This window comes from Sceloporus occidentalis, unplaced genomic scaffold (assembly GCF_023333645.1).
Source record: "Sceloporus occidentalis isolate IW3139 unplaced genomic scaffold, rSceOcc1.0.p SCAF_4, whole genome shotgun sequence".
Taxonomy (NCBI): domain Eukaryota; kingdom Metazoa; phylum Chordata; class Lepidosauria; order Squamata; family Phrynosomatidae; genus Sceloporus; species Sceloporus occidentalis.
In genome coordinates this window covers 61,378,231-61,399,989 of record NW_028316984.1, presented here as the reverse complement: position 1 = coordinate 61,399,989, position 21,759 = coordinate 61,378,231, and the positions used below count along the sequence as shown (strand labels likewise).

The 21,759-nt window shown below is 45.3% G+C and overlaps 1 pseudogene; it reads left to right on the top strand.

Annotated features, from left to right (window-relative positions):
• The first annotated feature begins 300 nt into the window (after window positions 1-300).
• LOC149313913 (uncharacterized) lies at window positions 301-1,361 on the top strand (annotated as a pseudogene).
• Window positions 1,362-21,759: the final 20,398 nt, after the last annotated feature.

The following is a 21,759-nucleotide window of genomic DNA, read 5'->3' as shown; positions in this document are numbered from 1 at the left end:
GTCCTTGCAGGACTGAGGCCTTGACTCAGTTGACACTGTTTCATCCAGCACAGCTACCTTGCCTGCCTGAGGTATAAGGCTGGGCCTTCTGCAGGAGACTAACCAAACGACATCCAGCTTTACTAGCTACCTGTCCCTCCCCCCCCCCCCCCTGTTCCTGTCAATTTAATAGGAAGGATGCATTTTCCTCAGAAAGGAGGGGATATACAGAGTCAGGGAGAACCCATTGGAGTCATTCAAGGCAGAGGGAGATATGGAGAGAGGAGACAATTAAAACACCAAGGAAGAGGGGAGCTCAAGATGGTACTTGTGGTCCCCAAGCTGTCTCCCCATCCAAATAGTATGAATAGCCTTGGTAACAGTCTCCCTGGGTTGAAGCTGCTGCTGCTGAATGCCAGATCAGTGAATGGTAAAACAGCTGCCATTCAGGACCTGATCCTGGAAGAACAAGCTGACCTGGCATGTAAACCCAAACCTGGTTGGATGAGGATGGAGGAGTTAATCAATCTCAGCTTTGCCCACCGGGTTTCTCTGTGCAGCAGCAGGCAAGGCCTGGGGGGTGGTGAGGTGGAGTTGCAGTAGTCTATCATGATTCCATCCCCCTGACCAAATGCCCCCTCACACAGTCTACAGATTTTGAGTGTGTTTATTTAAAGGTGGGTGGCCAGGACAGAATAGGGATTCTGTTGGTGTACCACCCACCCCGCTGCACAACAGTCTCCCTTCCTGAGCTGACCGGGATGGTCTCGGGGTTGGTGTTGGAGTCTCCACATTTATTAGTACTGGGGGACTTCAACATCCATGCTGGGACTGCCCTTTCAGGAGTGGCTCAGGACTTCATGGCCTCCATGACAACCATGGGTCTCTCTCAAGTGGTATCTGAACCTACTGATGCTGCTGGGCACACTCTGGACCTTGTTTTCTGTACTGGATGGGATGATGATGATCTTGGTGTGAAAGAACTCTCCACAGTTCCATTGTCATGGACAGATCATTATCTGGTCAGATTTAGACTCACTGGGAGTCAGAACCTCTGCAGGGGTGGGGGACCAATTAGGATGGTCCGCCCCAGGAGGCTGATGGATCCAGATTGATTCCTGAGGGCACTTGGGGAGTTTCCTGTCACCTTGGCAGGCGATTCTGTTGAAGCCCTGGCCAACCTTTGGAATAGGGAAGTGGCCAGGGCGGTGGACACAATCACTCCTGAGTGTCCCCTCTCACAGAGTGGAGCCAAACCAGCCCCCTGGTTCTCCAGGGAGTTGATGGTGATGAAGCGAATGAGACGGAGACTAGAGCGACATTGGCGGAAGACTCGGAGTGAATGTGATCAAACACGGGCTAGAGCCTATTTGAAAACCTAATCTGTGGCAATGTGGGCAGCGAAGAAATCATTTTTTGCTGCCAGCATTGCATCTGCAAGGAGCCGGCCAGCAGAGCTGTTCCAAGTGGTCAGGAGCCTTTTACACACTCACCCTCAGGTAGAGGATACAGATCACTCGGAGGCTCGCTGTGAAGAATTTGCACGGCATTTTGCAGATAAAGTTGCTTAGATCCGCTCCGACTTGGATGCTACAGTTGATACAGTGTCAGTGGATGCAACCTTGGCTCCTATCAGTCCAGTGTTAATGGATACTTTTCAACTTGTTCAGCCTGATGATGTGGACCCTTGTGTTTTTTGGCTTCTTAAACAGGACCTGGGTAAAGGAGGTCATCAATGCCTCCTTACAACAAGGCAGAATTCCATCCTGCCTAAAGGAGGCTGTTGTAAGGCAAACGGATTATCTAGATCCATTTCAATCTGGTTTCAGACCTGGCTATGGAACAGAGACAGCCTTGATCACCTTGGTGGATGACCTACGCAGGGAACTGGACTGGTGGTTCTCCTAGACCTCTCAGCGGCTTTTGATACCATAGATCATGGTATCCTTCTAGACCGCCTCTCTGGGATGGGGCTTGGAGGTATTGTTCTACAGTGGCTCCGTTCCTTCCTGGAGGGGCGAACTCAGAAGGTGGTACTGGGGGACTCCTGTTTGACCCCCTGGCCATTGACCTGTGGGGTCCCTCAAGGTTCTGTGTTGTCCCCTATGCTGTTTAACATATACATGAAACCGCTGGGAGAGGTTGTCCGGAGTTTTGGGGTGCAGTGTCATCAATATGCAGATGACACTCAACTCTACTACTCCTTCCCACCTCAATCCAAGGAGGCTGTCCTGGTCCTAAACCAGTGCCTGTCTTCAGTAATGGACTGGATGAGGGCAAACAAGTTCAAACTTAATCCAGACAAGACAGAGGTGCTCCTGGTCAGTTGGAAGGCAGATCGGAGAATAGGGATCCAGCCTGTGTTAGATGGGGTCTCACTCCCCCTGAAGACACAGGTTCACAGTTTGGGGGTACTCTTGGACTCAGCTTTGAACCTGGAGGCCCAGGTCTCTGCTGTGACCAGGAGTGCTTTCGCACATTTAAAACTTGTACGCCAACTGTGCCCGTTCCTTGAGAAGCCAGATTTGGCCACGGTGGTACATGCCTTGGTTGCATCCGTTTGGACTACTGTAATGGGCTCTACATGGGGCTGCCTTTGAAAAGTGTTTGGAAAATTCAGTTGGTTCAAAGAGCTGCTGCCAGGCTATTAACAGTGGCAGATTACAGAAACCATACAATGCCCCTGTTGAAACAGCTTCATTGGCTGCCAGTTTGTTTCTGGACACAATTCAAGGTCCTGGTTATTACCTACAAAGCCCTACATGGCTCAGGTCCACACTATTTGGCAGACCGTTTCTCTTGGTATGAACCGGCCTGGACTCTAAGATCCTCTGGGGAAGCCCTTCTCTCTGTCCCAACATCATCACAAATACGGTTGGTGGGGACACGAGAGAGGGCCTTCTCAGTGGCTGCCCCTAGACTTTGGAACTCCCTGCCCAGGGAGATCAGAACGGCTCCCTCCTTGATGGCCTTCCACCAGCCGGTGAAGACTTACCTGTTCACACAGGCATTTAGGGATTTACTATAAGAACAGGCTAGGATGTTTGATGTTGGACCAGTTTAAAAATTCTTTTCAATGTACTTTTTATTTTATTGTACTATTTTTATTTTTATTTTTAAATACTGTGAAGCCGCTCTGAGTCCCAGTCCTGGGAAAAGAGCGGGATACAAATAAATAAATAAATAAATAAATAAATAAATAAATAAATTTCAGAGGAATGGTCTACCAAACCATCTCTGATTATTCCTTGCCTCAGAAAACACTATGGAATTCATGGAGTCATCATAACTCAACAGGTGAGTTGAAAGCACATACACATGGATAGGACACAGGGGCACCGTCAGAGGGATGCTGTTGGTGTGGACTGCACCATGTGATGCCCTAAAGGGGGGGGGGGTGAACCATGACTCCCCCAAAAATCTGCCTTTTAGCAGAAACAGGCTGTGGCCTTTGCCTGTGTTCCTTTAAAACACTGGAGCTCAGAGGAAGAGATGGTGTGAGTGGAACAGGGTTCAGTGGGAGAAAAAAGGAGTTTGTTTTTTTAAAAATAATAATAATAATAATAATAATAATAAATAACAACATGTGATTCTCCTTTAAATCAATTTTGAAAAGCACTATCTTGCTTTCAAGGGAAAGGTGTCTTTTCAATTCCATTTGCTGCTCTAATTAATTTCAGCACTGAAGAGAGAGAAGTATTTCCCTCAATATATGCTGGAGGGGTGAAATTGGTCTCTAGCTCTGTTGATGGACCACCGATGGAGTGCATCACCTGTGACAAGCACCTACCTGACTAGCTGTGTGTAGGAGTAAAGCCTTTGGAGAGTTTGTTACAAACCAAGTGTGCAGCTACTGCTCTTGTGTCTGTGTGGAATATTATGTACTTGATAAGCCGTGTTGACCAGTACTCAATTTAGATGAGATACTGACTTGATGGTATTGATTTTGACAAAATAAGGGCACACAGAGTTGACAGAATGCAGAAAATATAAGAAGACAAAGAGGAAGTATGATTATTGGAACATGTGTAGTAGAATAATGGGGAGATATCACAGTTGCAAGTGATGCAGGTTTCTAGTATAACTGCTAGAATTTCCCAAGTCCCACACTTCTAGTTATTCACTAAGAGTGAAGGGCGAAGAGATTTATGCAAGTGCTGCTGATTCTATATAAGAAAGATAGCATGTACCCTAAAGCAACCATCTCCAAGAAGATCAAAACTACAAAATGACAGAACACCCCTAGTAGCCACCTACAGTCTCTAGCTGGAGCACTCAAATGCATAATCAAATAGCTACAACTGATTCTGAAGCCCTCTCACAAGCTCTGGGAAGCAGACTACAGACACTCATCACTACAGGATATGTAATATGGATGATAATACAGAGACAAGATCCTGCCATAAACCAGCCCTGTCTCCACATCTACTCTGTGAGCAATATTACAATATTACAATAACATCCCCCAAAACATCAGAGTGCATTTACTTGCTCTTCCTCCAATTTGATATATGCCATCCTATGCGAACAGTGCCCCTCTATATTCTCTATTGGACAAACAGGACAGTGTCTATGCAAGAGGATTAATGGACACAAAACTGGCATTAGAAATAAAATACCAGTTGCAGAACATTTCAACCATTCTGGACATACAGTAAGGGATTTACAGGTCACAGTCCTCCATCAACACTAATTGATCACTCTAAGGATCTGAAAGACCTGTATCACCTTACCCAGCCATGGGTCATATGGAGCCCCAGAGTCAGCTTTTATGGCCCTGAGAGGTTAGTATTTTCCCTCTTCTAAATGCCCTTTAGGTATGGGGAACATTTCCACCGTGTTTTGGGCTTTTTTTGAAACTGGAAATCAACTTTCACTTATTTTCTGTTGTTACAAAACCCTCCCCTGGGTGTAAAATGACCTGGGAATGGCCAAAAACATGGCAAAATGCCCCCTTGTCCCCTAGAGGGCACCTGAAGGCAAACAATATGGGGTTTTTTTGGTTTGTTTTTTGTGGAGGAGCAAATGTCACAAGGGGAGCTAATGTGACCAATCCACAGTTGCCCACTCCTTCCCTAAAGGGAGGTAATCTCTTGCTATACAGTCACCAGGAAAAGTTTCATATGGAGAAAGTAAGCATGCTTTAGCTATTTCTGAGGGGGTGGAAATATGATCAGGCCTGTGAGGAGTTTATCATATGGGGGACAACTGGAAGTATAAACAGTGATAACCTGTGATAATCCCGCAATTGCACTAATGGTTTTCAAATGACATCGTGTTCAAAGTGATATCATCCCATGAATAACCCATTATTATTGCACAATTGTGCTAATGGTTTTCACACAACTTAGAGGTGAAACATGATTAAAGTGCCATTAATGTGTGAATAACCAGGCAAGAAACAGCAGCAAATAATTCACATGATTTTCACATGAATGACTTTTTGCTGTTTATTGCCTGGTTATTCCCTGATTATTCACAGGATAATGGCTCTTGTGTTAATCTCATTTTAATCAGGTTTAATGTCAGTTACACCATTTTCTCTGATTAATCACTGTTTAAAATCCCAGTTTCCCTGCATGTGATAAACTCCAGCGACATAACACCCTCATCTGAAGAATGCATGTTAATGAGGCAATTCACAGAGAAAGATATTGTGAATGCTTGCAGCTTTGAAAATTTAGCAGTATGATGCCCTCTTACTACAATATCAGTAACATTAGTAATGTCCTTGACATTTTTTAAACATCACATGCTGCAAGAAGCAGCACAGATTTCCAGTAAATAAGATGCTCTTGCATGTCTGATATGTTTTCTCATTAAAATGCTATTAGTATTTTGCCTCCAGAGCTTGAAAGTGAAAATATACAGAGTAGTTTTGCATCCCTCAGACAAGACAATAACCTTGAAAGGCAGCTTCCATGTCACTTTTTTAAAATAAAAGAGATGAAGAGCAGGTATCCCATCAGACTGGCTTGCCTGCATATTTCTGTCCCATATATAGTATCCACAGCATCCATGGGACTGACAAAAATGTCTCAAAGTTATAATGCAATTGACCAAAACGAAAAGCAAAATGAACTGCATGCCTCTATTTATGCCCACCCAACTTTTGCTGAGATTAAGCAGAAATTGTGAGACTGGGGTCATTCAGTCAATCCACCAGTCAATCTCACCGTGGGATATGCTGCAGAAAGCGGCTTCCGTAGAGTGTGATGGATGCAATATATATTTGCCTCAGCAGCTACTAAGACAGCAGCAGATCACAGTAATTCTGAAACCATACATGCACACATAATTCATATTTGAAGTAAAGAAACAACACATCCACAGTTGTACCACATCCTAGGATAGAAACAATCAATACTCTGTTCCCAATAGCATTCAGTTATAGAAGTTACAACTCCCACTGTCCCTATTACCATTTTTTATTATTATTACTGCTGGTTCACATCAGATTATATATCACACTAGAGTTCTGCCCTTTTGGTAATTCCTCGTTAGTAATGAATTTGATTTAGATAATTCAGACTTAAAGAGGAAAGCCCAGTTTTCCATAGGAAAGGAGATATGGAGTTTGCACTGGGGACTATATGATAACATGCATGCTATTGTGACTGTGGCCTGTTACAGACAGCCAAAATAAAGCTGCTTCGAGTCACAGTGGAGGTATGGTGTTTCAATGATGCATGCGTCCTAAGAGTCCAGAAGTCGCACCAAAGCCATGCTTCAGCCCTAAGGACTGGAGCGTGGCTTTAGTGTGGCTTCTGGACTCTTAGGACGCATGCATCTTTGAAAAACCATACCTCCACTGTGACTCGAAGCAGCTTTATTTTGGCTGTCTGTAACAGGCTGTATCTCCCAATATAAGCCTGCCTGGACTCTAAGATCCACAGGAGAGGACCATCTCTCACTCCCATCACCTTCACAGGTATACTGGTAGGAATGTGAGAGAGGGTCTTTTCAGTAGCTGCCCCTACACTTTCAAAACATGGCAGCCAGATTGATTACTGTGACATCCAGGAGTGAACATATTAAACTAATATTAAAATCACTTCACTAGCTGCCAATCAGTTTCCAGGGAAGGTACAAAGTGTGGGTTATTACCTTTAAGGACCTACATGTTTTGGGTCCAGGTTACCTACAGGATCGTCTCCCCCCACATAATCTGCCCCATAAACTCAGGTCCTCTGGCAGACATTTACTCCAGTCAGCCAGGACTAGGTTGGTGACTGTCAGCCAAAGGACTTTTACTTCAGTCGCCCCTAGACTATGGAATGACATGCCCGAAGAGATTCGACAGCTGAATATGCTATCCAAATTTGAAAGAGCATTGAAGACTTGATTTTTAAATTGTGAATATGGGTTGTTTAATATGTGTACATTTTGTTTATCTTTTTTAAATCGATGAGTGTTTTAACTGATGTGAAGTCGAAGGCTTTCATGGCCGGCATCCATAGTTCTTTGTGGGCTTTTCGGGCTATGTGGCCATGTTCTAGAAGAGTTTCTTTCTGACGTTTTGCCAGCATCTATGGCTGGCATCTTCAGAGAGGCTGGTGAAACGTCAGGAAGAAACTCTTCTAGAACATGGCCATGTTTTAACTGATGTTGTTCATCTACTAATTGTTGTTGTTCCTCACCTCAGTCTTTAGGGAGAGTCAGGTAAGAGATAAATATTATTGTTATTGTTATTACACTTTGGAACTCCCTTCCCAGAGAGGCTAGAGTGGGCCCCCTCCTTGTGGTCCTTCCCTCAGCAAGCCAAAACTTTTGTATTCAGACAAGTTTTTAGAACTGAAAAATGACAGTAAGTGCAGTATTGTTTTAATTGTACTACTGTATTTGTTGTTGTTGTTTAATCTATTATAGTGTGTATTTTTAATACAGAATGGTTCTTATTTTGAGTTTTAATATTATTTTTGTATATTTTTAATTGTAATCTTTTTAATGTGTAAGTCACCTTGAATCCCAGTCTTGGGGGAAAGTCAAAATATAAATAAGGATGGTGGTGGTGGTGACAATGATTTCATATTGGTCCAGATTAAAGGAGAAATGAACAAGGAGATCACCAAAAATGAAATCTGAAGCTTCAGAAATATTAATAATTTGTGCAGGTGGTTGACTGACCATTTGCACAGATATTACCCATTAAAGTTCGTAGGTTTACATCAATGTACTTTGCCAGTGTATCACCTCATTAATTTTTTAAATACCAACTTTAAAAAGGGTGGGTGGGAAGAAGGGTCGATTATTCAATTCACATCAAGTGTGTTTCTTTTCACTGGCCTACTGCTTGCAAAGCACTTGGAGATCATGGGCCAAAAAAAATGCCACTGGAAGCAAATTATTTTAAGCAAAATATATTCATCTGAGTCATTCCCTAATATTTCACAGTATAATATTTCACAGTCTGGATAGCAAGGCACTGAGTTATTAATGGTCCTGAACAGTAGATCCAGCAACTTCCTCATTTGGTTTTTATTAGCAAAGAATTCCACTGTGAGACAACAGTAGCAGTAAATTTGGCTTGTACTACCCAGAATGAAACTGAAGATATAAGCAGGTTTTGGATTTCATTTGTTCCCCTGCATTTCATTATATCCCTATTGCCAGCATTTTTACAAGGTTTCAGAAGGTGGCATGACTTAGTGGAAGAGTTTCAGGTTGTGAGGCTTGTGGATATTTTCAACCCCCCTACATTTCCCACTCAATAATTTGGATCTGCCTTTAAATAAAAGAAAGATTTAAAAATCTCTTATCCAAAGAAAATCAAAACAGGATGGGGAATCATGTTTGACATTTTCAAAAGCCTATCTTATTTTTGAAGAAGCAGAATTGAAAGAGAGCAGGGAGTCCTCAAAGACTTCTCAATGTATACTAACATACACACACTCTCTATCTACAATTCCAAGCAGGATGTCATATGAAGCTACCTATGCTTTATGTTTTAGAAGTATAATCACATTTGTATATCATGGCAAAAATTGCTAGCTATGGTATCTCAGTAATCAGAAAGAAATCTTTCAGATTTTGATGGAGGATTGTTTTCTTTCCACCTGCTATAAGACTGTTCTTTCTGCACCAGCCTCTTTTGTCAACAAAGGAGGAGCAGGCTTCCTTCAGGTTTCTACTCTTCTGGCAGCCTCCAAATATTTTGTGGTTATGATCTTTCAAGTTCTTTCCAGCCTATAGTGATCCTAAGGCAAATCTGTCATGGGTTTTTTTTGGCAAGATTTTTACAAAGGAGGTTTTCCATTGCCTTACTTTGAGTGTGAGAGTGCGTGATTTGCCAAGAGTCACACAGTGGGTTTCCATTGCCAAGTGGGGATTTGTACCCTAGTACCCCAGAGTCCTAGTCCAGCACTCAAACCATTACACCATGCTGGCTCTTTCTTCTCCCCTACAAAAATGTTAGTACTGTAATGTGTTTTCTTTTTGATTTTGCAGAAATAAATTTCCCATCACCCCTTGATATAGTCCAGTGTCTTCTTCAGTGGGATACAGTCTTAAACACACACACACACACCAGTCCTGGGACTGAGGGAAACATCATCTGAAAATGCCGCAGTCACAACGGAGCTCCTTACGCAGAAGCAGGCTAGTAATGAATTATGTAGGACTTTCAGTATACTAACATCATGAATGTTACAAGATCAGGCACATTATACAGCTGCTGGATTATTGTATGAATTATATAGGCTGTAGGCATTCTGTTCCCTGCCCCTGTTCATTTCGGCTCTCCAGGTATGAGTCCAAAGCTTAGTTCAGCACCCTAGGGCACATCTAGGGAAAGGTGGGTTTTTTTTAACTTTTTGGACTAAAACTGCCAGAATCTCCCCCATATATATATCCTTCCAATTACAATACAGCAAATGACAGGAGTCATTGACTTCAGAACATATGTAGACCTCCTTGAAGAAAAGACAAGGGAGAGAGTGAGTCCTCTGCATAGGACTTAGGCTCCCTGGAGTCATCTGGGCAGGAAAAAGAGCTACCACTGGACTGTACAATATTACACATATTTATGAGATTCGTAATCTCCTGACTCTTCAGTGAGATGGAACATACGTCAAACCAATGATAGAATAAGCTTCATTGGTCATGTAAAAGGTTAGATCAGGCAAAAAAAAAAAAAAAGAGTTACTTCTTCGATGGTGGTTTTAAACTTCTCCTATGTTGAACCTTTGATACAAAAACAGCCAGTTGAGACCAGTTGGCTTTTGTTTTGTATTGTTTTTGCTTTGAAGATTGAATTGCACTGTCCTAAATTGAATCAGGGTGTACCCTACATCCTTTTTTATTTTATTTTCTTTCACAAAGAAATGGAGGAGCTGAAACTACAGTCCTCTCATACCACATATCATTTGACTCTAAAGTACCTCACAAAAATAACCAACATAGGTGTTAAGAACTAGCCCTGCCTCTTGCTTTTCTTTTAGGAAACAAAACTGTTAGCTAAGAAAAAATTGTAGGCCACTACCCCACACTGTTTGGCTGAAAACTATTTCCATCTGATATTTGCTTCATGTGAAATGTAGAGGCTGTTTTTCTAGTAAATTTATATATACTTTCATTTCCTTATCAACTTTTCCCCATTTGTCCCAAATCTTCCAAAATTCAGCTTGAATTTGATGGTTCTCTTTGGGTGACATCAATAAGGATAGATCTGTGAAAGAAAAAGTGGGATCTTGATCTTGGGGGGGGGGCAATCTATGGATGTTTCCACTCACACATCTCTGAGTACATATTGTATTTCTCTGTTTTCTCTATCTGTTGCAGATGAACCTACATTCCTGTTTACTATCTTATTACTTCAGGTTGTCTTTATTTCCAAAAGTGTGATGCTGTGGTCAATAATTTATGTTCCTGAGGTAATAGCATATCCTCCCTAAGGAATGTTTCTTAGTCTCTTTTCACGATTTCACCACCCCTCCACCGCAACAGTAATGGTAAGTTTTAGGTGTTAAGAAAATGTTTAGCTAAGACTGAAAGGGCTGGTGTCACTGATAGGCATGGCTAGCCACCTGCTAAGGCCCAAACTCTCATAATATTTATCATAAATATTAAAATAATACTAATAATGGTAACAGCACCAATAAAAAGAGGAGGAGGAGGAGGAGGCAGCCTTCTGTCATTTGGGATTTGTGGTTTGCAGGGGGAGGGGGGCATTTAGAATTCTCATCCAGAGAGCTCTTAGACATTGTTGTTGTTGTTGTTAGCTGCCCTCAAGTCGGTTACGACTCATGGGGATCCCATGGATGAGACCTCTCCAAAAATCCCTATCCTCCACTGCCTTGCCCAGATCCTGCAAGCCCTTGCTCACAACCCCCCTGATTGAGTCGATCCATTTGGTTTGTGGTTTTCCTCTCTTTCTTTCTTCCACCCTTCACTTTTCCTAGCATTATTTTTTTTCTAGCAACCCGTGCCTTCTCATTATGTGGCCAAAGTACGATAGTCTGGACTTGGTCATCTTTACGTCCAAGGAGAGTCCTGGTCTGATCTGTTCAAGAACCCATTTGTTTGTGTACTTGGCTATCCATGGTACCCTAAGTACTCTTCTCCAGCACCACATTTCAAATGAGTTGATTTTTTTCCTATCTGCTTCCTTCACTATCCAGCTCTCACATCCATACATGGTAATTGGGAATACAATGGCCTGAACGATTCTGACTTTAGTGCTCAGTTGTATGTCTTTGCTCTTCAGTATCTTTTCCAGTTCTTTCATAGCTGCCCTTCCCATTCCTAGTCTTCTTATTATTTCTTGACTGCAATCTCCATTCTGGTCAATGTTTCATCCTAAATATGGGGATTCTTTAACTATTTCAATTTCCTCATAGTCTAGTTTGAATTTGTGTATATCTTCTGTGGTCATTATTTTTGTTTTCTTTATGTTCAGCTTCAAACCTGCCTTTGCACTTTCATCTTTGACCTTCCTTATTAACTGTTCCAATTCCTGAATGTCTTCTGCTAATATTATGGTGTCGTCTGCATATCTTAGGTTGTTAATGTTGCTTCCTCCTATCTTATTTCCTTCTTTTTCTGATTCTAATTCTGTTTTTCTTATGATGTTTTCAGCATATAAGTTAAACAAGTAAGGTGATAGGATGCAGCCTTGCCTGACCTCTTTGCCTATTGGGAACCACCCCGAAGTACAAACTCTAGAATTCCACACAAGGCACCACAGAAGCTAACAGCACTATCACAGTGCAGTGTGATGTTGTTCATTGTCTGATATCATAATGCCTGTTCTTCCTCCTCCTTGCTTTTCCTACCTATTCCTACCAAAATTGACACTGACTTTTTCCATTCTTATGAGAGAGATTTCCAAGTAATCCTGTTATCAACAGCCTTGCTCAGGTCCTGCAGACTCAGGGCTTTGGCTTCCTGGGTCTGTCCACTTTTTTCTTACTTTCAAGCATCATTGTCATTACTGACTCTGAGTATGCAAACCATGACTAGAATGAAGAGATAAAGCATCATACCCTGCTTCCCTTGCTCAGAGCATTTCCACAAACTGGGCTCAGAATAAGAAGGCAAAGAAATGAGCCACTGGAAGTGTCTTTCTCAAGCCACTTCATTCTCCCTTAGGCATATTAAGTGTCCCAGGTATCAAGAACCCATAATCAAAACTGAACTCACTCTTTCATCTTTCCCTGGGTCATAGGCAGCTGCTCCACAAAAGAGTAGTATTGGAACTCAAGCATTTAAAAACATGGAGTTCAGGAGCATTTCAGGACCAGCACATAGCAATGGCAGTTTGTGGTATCACAGAGGGCAGCCTCCAGTGATATCATTATTATGTATTTGAAATATTTATATTCCCCTCTTTAGGAAGGGAACCCTCCCAGAGTGGCTTGCAAATAGTTAATTTGACAGCCCCGGCTTCTGTATTACAATCTAAATGAGACATGGCACACAAAGACCAGAGAAAGGAGGAAGGGGGAAAATAAGCAATTAAAAAACATCAACCACAGTGCTTCAGAATGTGTTATTCAAATTTTTAGAAGTATAACAAATAAGATATTCTGTTTAGAAATTAAGTGTTTGAAGTTCTGAACATAACACAAAACAAAACAAAAGAAAAATAACCCCAGGCCTGTGTTTGTACACCTTTACATGCACAGATTTTTAACAACCTATTGGAATTATAGTCCGTCCCCCCCCCCCCCCCCAAAAAAAAATCCAAGCTGTGCTTTGAACAGAGGAACATAAACTTTTCCCATTCTGGTTTTAACACTTTACCATGCATTGCTTTTAACAATGCCTGTGAGATGTAGTCGAACCAGTGAAACTCTTGCCAAGAAAAAGTAGCTTCCAAAGCTCTGCTTTTAAAGGCTGTCTATCATGGTCTATGCTAATCTGCTTACTTTTTAACAGTCAGGCTGTGGGATCTTCCTTCATCTTCACAATAATACCCATCATAATCCTACCAATAATCACCAAATATTTTGGGGAGGGGTAGGTGGTGGTGTTGGTAGTATTGGTGATAACAGACCAAAAGGCATGCCCTGTCGAGTTTAATAGGAAAAATCTAACATATCCCAGTCATAGTTTCATGGGGGGGGGGGGGGGTGTAGACAAAAGAAGAAAAAGTTAAAGTCCAAAAGGGGTGGAAGGTATATGAATATAGCTAGGGAATGTAGGGTACAAATAGGGGGAGAGAGATTAAGAAAGAGAGGGATGGCAATGGAGGCAGAGGACTGATGTAACCAGCAAAAACTGAGAGGAAAAAAGGGATCAAGAATAAAGAATAAGAAGGGGAACTAGGGAAGGAGAAAGAAGATGTGCTCAGCTACGAGATGTAGAGAGAGGCAGAAGGAGAAAGAAAGAGAGAGCGACTGTTTGAAGAGAAGGACAATTTGTTGTCAACTCCATTTTATGGTGACTCCTATCACAGGCTGTTTATTTACTAGTGCCTTCTTTTAAGGCTGAAAGAGTGTGACTTGTCCACAATCATTGTGTGGGTTTCCATGGCTGAGGGAGAAAGGAGAAGACATTTTATTAATTCTTACAGTACAGAAAAGTGGGGTGAGAATGGGACAGAACAAACTAGGGAATGAAGAAGAAGATGAGTGCAAGTAAGTATTATAATGGGGGAAGAGAAAGGGGACAAGAAAAGAAGGAAGGGAAAGTAGATTAGTTAGGAGTTGGGGGAGATGGAAAGCGAGAGCAAAAGAAAGAGAACTGATATTAAGGTTTAAGAGGAATGAAATGGCTATGCAGTGCAGAAGAAAGACATTTGTGCTGTAATTTACCTGACTGTGGTAGAATGCATGTGTGCCTCAGATCAAGAATGGAATCTGCAGCTTTAGCCACTTAGGATATGGTGAGCAAGTTGGAATGTAATTGTGAAATTTAACACTAGGAAAAGCCACAAAGTAGCAGTCTTCTAGAAGCACATTCAGCAGCTCAGTATTTCCTGACTTGAGTGTTTCCCCTTGATGAGCCATGCTGCTGCTGTGGTTTAAGAAATTTTGATTTAGGGGAGAAAGAACGGAAGGAAGATGCCAGGTGGACCTCTGGAAAATGTACTGCAGATGGTTCAAAGCAGCCTGCAGAAACAGAGGTCAGCAACATATCATTGAAATGAACTGTTATTTTCAAGGCAGTGCTCTCACCTTGAAAATTCTGGAAATATCTAATCTGGCCACGCGACAAATCCCATTTGGATCACTGTAATGTGATCTGTGCGGGACTGCCTGTGAACTGGGTTTGCAAATTTCAGTTTGTCCAAAGAGTTGCAGCCAGGTTGCTTATTGGGGCAACATGGGAGTCATATAGAAAGCATATAATTACTTTGGCGGGATACAGACGGGCAAAAAGGGGTGTATTCATGACGTCATGAAGGTAGAGCCTTCAGACGGGCCTTACCTGAATGCCGCCATGAACACGCCCCCCGCACGCCCCAAGCGGGAAGAGGCGGCATTAAAAAGGTGCTGCTTTTTTCCGCTTCTTTTCCGTTTGATGCGCAGCTGCGCAGCTCCGTCTGTAAGCTGCTGCACCGGTACGCCAGAATTGCCACGCCGCAAATATAAGTTGCCCGTTTAAAAGCTCCGTGTCAGCTGCGTCGCATATTGGGTCGGGGTCCGGGACATGCGTGGTTTGCAGTCAGGCTTTAATTGCAGCGTCTGCTGCCATGCAGCTGTGGAAGCTGCGGCACAGCTGCGGCGCATTTTAAGTCTCGTAACCCTAACCCTAGAGCTCCATGTGCGCATGCGTTGCTGGAATCGCGGGAAGTTGTAAGTTTTGCCGGCGGATGTTTTGGTTGTAGAAAGTGATAAGGGAAAGTTTGGAATTTAAAGTGACCCCCTACACACATTCCTGCGCCATTTTCACCTGGGAACGGGCACAGTTCGGCTGCTCCTGGCACAGCTGTGTGGCGGCTCCCCTTTGGCACCAGGCAGAATGGCACAGCCATCCACCAGCACCCCGAAAAAAGGCAGGGGGACGTCTTGGTCTCATGCGGAGCGTGTGAGGGTCTCGGCGGGCCAGCCAGCCAGAGCGGAGCCTGTGGCGGTGGAGGAGGAGGACGAGGATGAGACCCCGGACCTTGAATGTGCCCAAGACCTTTCGCCTCCCAGGGCACGTGTTCCCTCCCAGCCCTATCCACTCTAGTCTACCCTTCCTGTTCCCTCCTCCCACCATGCCTGGCTCACTGGTCCCCAAACCAGCAATGTCCAAACTCTGTCCTTCCAGGTGTTTGGACTTCATCTCCCAGAATCCCCAGACACCTTGCCCAAACGCCTGGAAGGACAGAGTTTGGACATTGCTACCTGTCACATTCACACTCACAGCCACACTGCCGCAGTTGCGCATAATGAACCACACAATTTTTTTAAAAAAATAAACTTTTTTATTAACAATAATTAAAAACTTTTGTATTTACATATGTACAAAGGGAAGGGGGAGGGTGAAGGGGGTGGTGGTGAAGGGGTGAAGGGGGGATGGCAGAGGGGGCAGGGGAGGGAAGCTGCTTCAGGGAGGGGGAGGAGGCGGTGGGGCGGGCAGCCGGCGGAGGAGTTCCCGGAGGGTCTCTTCCATGGAGGACACTCTCTCCGCCAGCTTGTCCACTTTCTCCTCCAAGGCAGCAAACCTCCTCTCCGTCCGGTTCTCTGTGGGGGGAAAAGAAAGAGGATGGTTAGGATCAGCCTGTGGAGCCCATCACCCACTCCCACAGGCAGGGTTTTGGGTCCCCCCACTCCCTTCCCTGGGTTCACCTCCACACTTACCTTGCTGCCGGGCTTGGAGCAGGCGATCCATGGCCCTGGCATCCAGGGCCAAGTCCTCCGGCTGGCCAGGCAGGCGGCGGCTCGGGCCAGGCTCCTCGGCGGCGGCAACAGCAGCAAGGACTTCAAGCCCTGCAAAAGAGGAAGAAAAGGCCCAAGTTACCATGCTGGCATGGCAGAGAAGGGCACAAGTGTCGTGGAGGCTGCAGTCAGGCAACCCCCACCCCTCACCCTGGGGACCTACCTGCCGCCAGAGGAGCCTGCTCTGGCTGCGGAGGGGCCACAGCAGCTGGTCCTGGCTGTGGCCCACCCTCGGGGACATCCTCGTCCCCCGAGGATGGTGGAGAGGGCGACCTGGAACGGTGCCCTCCCTCCCTCCGCCTCCGCCTCCACCTCGGCCGCACGCCTGCAGAAGGGAAGAGGAGGGATGGCATTGGCACCATGCAGGAAGGAGAGGAGGGCAAGGGAAGGGTCAAGGAGGGGAGGACAGGGAATGGCAAGAGCTCTGACTTACCTGGAGGACGGCGATCTTCCGGTCTGGGCCTATCTCCCCTGACCCACAGGTCCTTCGGCCGCGAGAAGAATGGTGGCCGCTTGTCAACCGGGGGCTCCTCTCCGAAATCTTCAAGGGTTTCAAAGAACGCTGCCTTGAGAGTTTTAAACTTAACTCTACATTGGTGCAGCGTTCTTTGAAACCCTTGGTTTCGGAGGGCACGAGATGACTCTAGAAAATGCCCCCGGTTGGGCTTGTTGGTGCTGGCCATCACCCTCCTCGCAGCTGCCTGTGGCATCAGGGAGTCCAGGAGGATCCCGACCTCCTCATCGGTCCAATAGGCGAATCGGACCGGGACCCTCCTGCGTGGCGCTGCCATGTTGATCGCCGTCCTGGGGTCTTGCACAGTTGCGCACGGGTATATATGGGCACCTGCGGCTCAGGGCCGTTAGGCCAAGGTGGTCCTAGGCCAATGATAGCTTTCAGAGGAGCAGTTTGAATCTCTCCCCCAATAGATGCCTTCTGGGTGCCCTACTGATACATTCAAATGGGCCATTAGGAAAGCTTGAATTTGAAGGGGATTGATACATTGTCAAAGGGGCAATTGGCAGTTGGAGCCGATGTATCTTTTTCACCCAGGAAAACAGGCGCCAGGAGACCTTGTGTGTGTGTGTTTGTGTGTGTCCCCCTCAGGCACGTGGCAAAACATGCCCACAGCACAGATCAGGAATGATAGGCAGACTCAAACTGTGGATAATGGGATACATTTATTCATGTGCTTATGCTATTACAGAACATTGCACTCTGACATCACAGATGATGGCACAGGAGCCATCCTTCAGATTCTCCTTGTCAGAAAAAAATCTGCCAGGGCATTCCTCACATCCTCCCCTGCTGCCTTCTTGGCATTCTCTTCATCCGCCGTGATTGCTCCCAGGGTGGGCAGCACAAAACGGCGCCTATATCGCATGCCCTCATCCAGGACCCTGCCCTTGGTCTCACAGATGTTGTGCAGAATGACACATGATGCCAGGATGGGCACCACGTTCTCCTCTGCCACCAGCAGTGGGGCAGTGAGACAGCCTTCAATCTGCCAAACGATCTCTCCACGGCCCCCCTCACGCGATTCAACTTCTTGTTGAAGAGCTTCTGTTTGGGAGTGCGGGGGGTCTTAAACGGTGTCATGAGCCACTTCCGAATGGGGTAGGCACAGTCAGCCAGTATCAGGGGCCCGATCTGCTGGCCTCTGATGTTGATGCTGGGGTTCCCTTGCACATAGATGCCAGCCTCCATGGCCTTGTAGATGAGAGAATTCCGTGCCACCCTGGCATCGTGGGCTGACCCATGTCATCCGAGCGCCACGTCCACAAATCTTCCTGTGTGGTCACATGTCCCTTGCAGGATGACAGAATAGGAGCCCCTTCTGTTGACATAGGCATTCCTCAGCCCCAAGGGTGGTATGATCAGGCAGTGGCACCCGTCCATGAGGCCAACCACTTGTGGGAAGCTGCGGAGACCAAAGGCATCCATAATCTGTGGGGGAAAGGAAGGGAGAGAAACAGAGGAATTGAGATGACAACTCTTTTACACGTGCGCAACTGCACCATAGCAAGAACAGCAAATGTACAGTGAGGGGGTGACACTTGACACAGAATATCACAGAGCTGCCAAAGATGAAAGGGAAGGTGGTCTGGCTGTCCCTACCTCACGTGCGTTCCCCAGGTACACGGTCCGTGACAGCAGCAGCTTCTCCATGGCCAGGGCAAACTCCACCACGATCTCCCCCACGGTGGCAACGCCAGTCCCAAACAGCGCCCCCGTCACAATGTAGCTGGATTTGTGTGCCAGTGAAAAGACACCAATGGCCACTCTCTTCTCCACCGGGATGGCTTTCCTCATCACTGTGTCTGCCTTCTCCAGTTCTGGGCGCAGGATGCCCACTAGCCTGTGGAAGAGGGCACGGGGCATTCGGAAGAAATGCCTCCATTGCTCATCAGACCATATGGTTGACACAAAGTTGTCCCACAAGTCTTGGGATGCAGGGACCTTCCAGCATTGGCGGAGGCGTGCCACTCTGGCCAGGGCCATGGCACCGCCAACAGTAGCCTGATGAAGTGCTATGGCAGCCACTGCCGTGCGCTGTTCTGTGTCATCATCATCATCACTACTGCTGTCATCCAAGTCTACAGCTGTTATGGTGGTGGATGATGGGACCTCCATTGCAGCGGCAATGGAGGCGGAGGGGGCGGAGGGGGCAGAGGAGGCCGAGAAGACGGCGGTGGCACCGGCGACAGCTGTGGCTGTGGATTGCAGCTTCAGGAAGACCACAGGGAACAAAGGAGAGGAGGCATCCATGATGCCAGTGGTGGCACTCGCAATGCGCAAGCGGGCAAGGATGCCAACACCAGCTGATCACCAGCTGGCAGGAGGCCACCTTTGTTCTTGGGCAGGGCGGGGAAAAAAGTTTAAAGGGGCCTGGCGCTTTAAATGTGCACATGCGCATTCCGCAGCCGGCAAAAGGGAAATTTGCCGGCTGCTGCTGGAGTGCCGCAGCTGCGCACTTCTCATGCGGCAAAAGAAAAAAAAAAGCCGCGGTTTGGGCCGCCCGTGCGGAAGCTGGCCCTTTCTTTGCGGCGTCCTCCGAGGCGGCGGTATAGAAGCTACAGGTCCGAAACGGACCCAGGTGAGGCGTCTTCACTGCCCCCCGTGTGGAAGCCCTGACACCTGAAGCACGCCCCCGGGGCGGGCGGTCTGGAGGCTCCGTATTCAGCAGAATACACCTCCAAGACGTCTTCCCCTGCCCGTCTGTATCCCGCCTTTGTTGCAACAGCTCTCTTGGCTGACAGTCTGTTTCTGGAAACAATGCAAAGTGTGAATTATGGCCTATAAAGCCCTGAATGACTCTGGTCTATCTGAAGGTCTCTGTCACCATATATCAGCCTCTTCAAGCTCTAAGATCTTTGGGAGAGGCCCTTGTCTCTGGCCCACTACCTTCTCAGTCTTATTTGTTTGGAACAAAGGAGATGGCCTTCTCAGTAGCTGTTCCCAAGCAGATGCTGAGGAAAAGGCTATTTCCATATTTCATGCAATGCCTCACCATTACTTTCTAACAATTAATAATCAGAACCATATAGATTCTACAGAAGGGCTTGGAAAAGTTACTTTTGGGGCTACAGCTCCCCGAATCCCCAGTCAACATGGCCAGTAGTCCTGTTGGCTCGGTATTTTGTAGAATAGTAGTGCAGAAAAAAATTACTTTTTCAAATTCTGTTCTGAACATGACCATTTAGTTACAGCAATTGAAAGATCTGTCCTCCATGGATTTCTCTGTTTCTCTTTTAATTCTCTCTAAGCCGGTGGAAAGCAGCATCAACTTTCATGGTAGCAAATTCCTCAATTATGCATTCTGTGAGCAAAAACTTTATCTTTCCTGACTCTCTTCCCATCAGTTTCACCCAGGTGACCCCAAATTCTAGCGTTATTAGAGAGGAGAGAAATAATTGTCTCTATCCATTTTTTCCAAAGCATGCACCATACCACACAAGTTTCAAGGACAAGCTGCTCCCTGATACACCACTAGAGTAATAATTAGATGCCTATAAGCCTCCAAAGCAAGGTTTCTTTTAATCCTAGTGCCATCAACAGCTTCATAATCAAAGAGTATTTTTTCCAGTTCCACCCTAATTGAGAAGGAGGGTGCCATTCATCTTTGGTAATAGTTGCTACACCACTGACTAAATCATACACTCATACACGCGCACATACGCTGCTGCCCTGCAGGATATTAATGTATGTCACCTGCTCTTACCCATTTTCTCAATTATGTTGATTCAGGAGCCTGAAGGAGATCAATAAAATGTGCTGCATCAGGCTTATTTATTTTAATCATCTTCAGATAAGCCATAAATATTGATCCTAAGCTTTTCAATAGCTTACAAAGTAGCAAAGTCTTATCTGTTTCTAATGGCATGCAGACATTTTGAGAATCTAATTCTGACAAAATTAGGCAAAGTTCCACGTGCTAAACTGGAAACACTTGCAAGCCTCCACTTCTTTGGTTTATGGTCTTGCTTCCTCTTTGGGAGCTGTAGTTCACAGTTGGAACCATCCACAGAATCTAATTTATGAAAAAATTAAGTGACTCCTCCTCCTCGTTACATTTATTTATACCCCATCTATTTCTCACTTCAGAACTCAAGGTAGCTTACAGCCATTAAAACAAACATAGCTAAAAATTCACTTTATACAAAAGTTTAAAATATAATTACACCATCAGAAATATTAAAACCAATTGACAATATAAGCTATTTAAAAGAAAGCAACAAATGCAGAATCCAGCACACCATGCAAGGTCCATTCCCCCTGAACAATCCATTCTCAAAGCCCTGCTAAAACAGAAAGGTCTTCCCCTGCCTATGAAAAGATATCAAGGAATATGCCAGTCTAATCTCTCTAGGGACGGAACTCCAGCACACGGAAGCAGTGACCAGTGACCAGGAAGGCCCTGTTCCCATCGGATGGATCTGTGAGGGTAGTTGAACAAAAAGAAGGGCCTCCTCAGAAGATCTCAAAACATGAGAAGGTTCATATGGGAGAATGAGATCTTTCCAATAACCTGGACCATACTTGTTTAGGCTTTATAGATCATAACCAGAAATTTGAATTGTGCCTCAAAAAGCAGCCAAAGAATCTGTTGCAATGAAGGAATCATATGCTCCCTGTAGCTAGCCACAGGAAACAATCTGGAGCAGCTGAAGTTTCTGATTTTTTTTTACATGGGGCTGCATTTGAAGATTGTTCAGAAACTTCAGCTGCTCCAGATTCAGCTGGTCTTTGAATGTCTGCTTTCCTGTTTTCCTGGTGATCTCATTCAGTCATTTGAAAATATCTCAGCAAGGGAGAATCCAACATCAAGCAAGTGGAAGTGTGAATGCCTTATGGGCTGTTCTGTTTCCTTTTGCAGCTGTCCTTATATCTTCTGTGGAGGGTGTGCTCCCCATTCTGCTGACAGAAGAATTTCAGCAGTTCAGCTAGAAGACTTAATTGGACATGGTCCATTAG